Source organism: Eulemur rufifrons, chromosome 24 (assembly GCF_041146395.1).
Source record: "Eulemur rufifrons isolate Redbay chromosome 24, OSU_ERuf_1, whole genome shotgun sequence".
NCBI lineage: Eukaryota > Metazoa > Chordata > Mammalia > Primates > Lemuridae > Eulemur > Eulemur rufifrons.
Window position 1 is genome coordinate 15,158,830 of NC_091006.1, and position 4,392 is coordinate 15,163,221.

Below are 4,392 nucleotides of genomic sequence, written 5' to 3' on the forward strand. Positions count from 1 at the left end.
CTGTCAGCGCTCCAGGGATGGCGGGACCCGAGAGATGGATGTGGATGTGTGTGGAGCGTGAGGGAGGAGAGCAGAGGCTCTGGCCGTGGAAAGGGGGGCCATGGGGCCTCTTCTGGGGCTCCATCAAGGAGCTGTTGAGTCGGCGTCTGCTTGGCCCCCTGTCCAAGGAGCCCCTCCCACGGGGGCTGGAAGGAATCTGGAGGCCCAAGTCTCCTCGCTGATGTCTTGCACACCGTGGATCTATGGTCCCCGACTGGGCCACACTGGCCGCTTTCTTCCACCCTCTCTCGTGTGGGCCCCACACTGATCACCAACATTCCCAGCCCTCACGGCTGACGCTGTCCCTTCCTCCGTGCAAATCCCTCCCATGCTCCCCCCTTGGCCCTCTGCACTCGTCTCTGTTATCCCCAAGCCTGCTCCGCACCCTCACCCCACCTTAGGCTGCAGTCTGGCAAATCTTTTGGTTTTCGCAACAGGCCTGGTCCCTTCTGGCAGCTGGTCATGCTATTCCCTTTTGTGAGTGTAAAATGACAACTGTACCAACATGGCAATGGCTTCCCTTCATATTAGGAAAAGAGCCCAAAGTCCCAACCTTGCCCTAAAGGCCAGAGCAGGCGAATCCCTCGAGAGGGAAAGCAGACGGTGGTAGCCAGGCACAGGGAGGCAGACAGGCGAAGAATAACTGCCTAATCAGCACAGGGTTTATGTTAGGCTGATGAAAAGGTTCTGGAGCTAGAGGTGATGGTTGTGCGACACTGGGAGTGTATTGTGCTAAATGTCAACATAGCATTCCCTTTAAAATGTTTAATTTTATGTTATGCGAATTTCACCCTAATAAAAATTAAAAGAAAATGAAGCCCTGCTCCCTGATACCCTCCTGTCTCTGTGTGGGGTCATTTGTCCCAGGGAGTATGTGGGATCACACCAGAAATGCTTCCCCGTCACTGTCACCAGTCCCGGTATGTGGTGGGGGCGGTCCCCTCCCGCAGGCTGGATCCTCTCTGTTGCTGACACAGCTGTCAGGTGGAGAGCAGCCTGGGTCCTCCGTGCGTCTCACTCATAAGCACAGGGGGTTCCAGCTCCTGTCAGAATGAACCTCAAACCCTGAGATGACGCCTGACCTTGGAAAGTGACTTCCTCCCAGGGGTCGCTATGAAGATGAGCTAAGATGACCTCTGGGTGTGGCCGTAGTCACCCAGTGCCGTGACTTTAAGGAATGCATATGTCATTTTATAGCAGAACTGTAGACCCACACATTCAATGTGAGGCTTCTGACAACTTAGACAAAAGGGAGGTCCTAGAAATTTCTAAGGAGTAAAACAGACAAACACAAATAAAGAATCAGGAACAAGATAACCATCAGCACACTGAAGACAAAGTATTTTCATCCTGGCATTGTAAACCTAGGTAGAGAAGGCTGTCTTCCCCCAGACAATGGCCCCTGTCGAGGCCCAGTTCCATAAGCTGGCATCTCAGACACAGAGAAGCAAAGGGGATTTCCAAGTTGAAGGTTAATGAATCCCAGGAAAATGACTCTGCATCACGTAGACGCAACACCACCCTAGCACTTTGCGGGTGGGAATGTAAAATGGTGCAGCTACTATGGAAAACCATATGGTGGTTCTTCAAAAAGTTAAAAATAGAATTACCATATGATCCAGAAATTCCACTTCTGGGCATATACCCAAAAGAATTGAAAGCAAGGACTTTTTTTTTTTTTTTTTAATCAGGTTCTACTTCTTTTTTTTTTTTTTTTTTTTTTCTGAGACAGAGTCTCACTCTGTTGCCGAGGCTAGCATGAGTGCCATGGAGTCAGCCTAGCTCACAGCAACCTCAAACTCCTGGGCTCAAGCAATCCTCCTGCCTCAGCCTCCCGAGTAGCTGGGACTACAGGCATGCGCCACCATGCCCGGCTAATTTTTTCTATATATATTTTTATCTGTCCATATAATTTCTTTCTAATTTTAGTAGAGATGGGGTCTCGCTCTTGCTCAGGCTGGTCTCGAACTCCTGAGCTCAAACGATCCGCCCACCTCAGCCTCCCAGAGTGCTAGGATTACAGGCGTGAGCCACCGTGCCCGGCCGAAAGCAAGGACTTGAACAGACATTCGTATACTCACGTTCATAGCATTATTTACAATAGCAAAATGGTGGAAGCAACTCAAATGCCCATCGATGAATGAATGAATAAACAAAATGTGGTGTGTGTGTATGTGGACACAATATTATTCAGGGCCGGTGGCTCATGCCCGTAATCCTAGCACTCTGGGGGGCCGAGACAGGAGGATGGCTTGAGGTCAGGAGTTCGAGACACGAGGCAATATTATTCAGTCTTATAATTCTGAAACACACTACAACATGGATGAACCTTGAAGATGTGAAAGTTGATCATACGAATTGGATCATTTGTGACATACCCAACTAAAACAGAGTCGAGAAGCCAGGGAAAAAAGCACTCAGGGTACACAACGTTGATCCAAGAACACAATTCTCTGTAAGCCTGGCTGCTGGCACTGCCTGCTATAACCTGAGTTATATAGCTACTGAACCTAATAGCTACTGAAAACTGCTGGGACTCTAAGAATAGTTTTACTCACTATCATCACTTACCAGCCAGAACTTGCCTACCTCCCCCCCAACACTCTGGTAGTGCCAGTGAAATTTCTCAAAGAGCAATATGTAACATTTCTCTTTTTTAAAAATAAAACCTCTAACCTTCCGTTTGTTTGCTCCTTGGACATCCTGAAGACCACCTGGTCTGTGTGTATTCCCTGAATCGCAATTTTGCTTCCCAAATAAAATGTTTTAAATTTAGAGATTTGTCTCTATATTTTATTTGACTTCGACAAAGACATTATGCCAAGTGAAATAAGTCAGTCACAAAAGGACAAATATTGTATGATTCCACTTATATGTAAGGTACCTAGAGTAGTCAAACTCACAGAGACAGAAAGTGGAATGGTGGCTGCCAGGGGCTGGGGGCTCAGGGCTGTGGAGAGTTAGTGTTTAATGGGCGTAGGGTTGCGGTTTGGGAAGATGAAAGAGTTCTGGAGATGGACGGTGTGGTGTTTGCACAACAATGGGAGTGTACTTATTGCCACTGAACTGTGCACTTAATGGTTAAAACAGTAGAGTTTATGTTATATATATTTTACCACAAAGAAGTAGCCACAACCTACTCAGGCTAGAGACTTGCTGTTCAGTAAACAGGCACCTTGAGAGCTCCCATGACCTTGGCCTCTGGTGCTCTGTCAACTTTGAATATGGTGAACTCCCTGGAGGACAGGCTCCATGGGACAAGTGACCGAAACCAGAGTGAGAAAAACCTGATATCAAGGAAGCAGCGTTTACAACCCAAGGGAAAGGCAGGAGGACGGCAGGAAGAAGTTCCGGGATGACAGTTTTGGGTCCAGATAAGAGAGCACATACATGGCTTGTGTGGAAGGGGCAGGAAAGATTGTTTAGAGAAGCCTCCCAAAATGTAGGAAGGGATCAAGTACTTGTCTAAACGCAGTGGGAAATCATATTGAGAAGCTATCAGGAGACAGAGGAAAAATTATAGAGATCAAATAAACTAAGTAGACGAAAAAAAGGGAAACGTGAACTTTAGGGATAGAAAAAAGTCATAACGGAAGCAAGTTATAGTACCTCAAAATGTTCAGCTGTGCCTAGGTGTAAAAATGTGATATTGAGGCCGGGCGCGGTGGCTCATGCCTGTAATTCTAGCACTCTAGGAGGCCGAGGCGGGAGGATCACTCGAGGTCAGGAGTTCGAGACCAGCCTGAGCAAGAGCGAGACCTCGTCTCTACTAAAAATAGAAAGAAATGATTTGGACAGCTAAAAATATATATACATAGAAAAAATTAGCCAGGCATGGTGGTGCATGCCTGTAGTCCCAGCTACTTGGGAGGCTGAGGCTGGAGAATTGCTTGAGCCCAGGAGTTTGAGGTTGCTGTGAGCTAGGCTGACGCCACGGCACTCACTCTAGCCCGGGCAACAGAGCAAGACTCTGTCTGAAAAAAAAGAAAGAAAAAAAAAAAAAAGGGGAAGAAATAAATCAGTGCAAAACACTTGTCACTTTTTTCCCTGGGATCAGTTCTCCCCAAATAAGGTATCTAATTCTCTAATTTTTGTCAGAACCCATGAATACACACAGCTTCCTTCATGAATGCTCTCACCTTTATTTCCCTCAATAGACCTGTGACATAGACATTTCTATAATATCTATAGGGTGAAGTGACTTGTGCATGCATTTATAGAAACCAGAGGCAGAACCAAGGGTAAGTAACATCTAGCCCAGCAACCAACTTATCCCTGAGGCGGCTCCATAGGAAAACCCTGAAGATCCATTTAGGACCCGGCTTCACTGGCGAATGAGCGACTGCGGGGGAT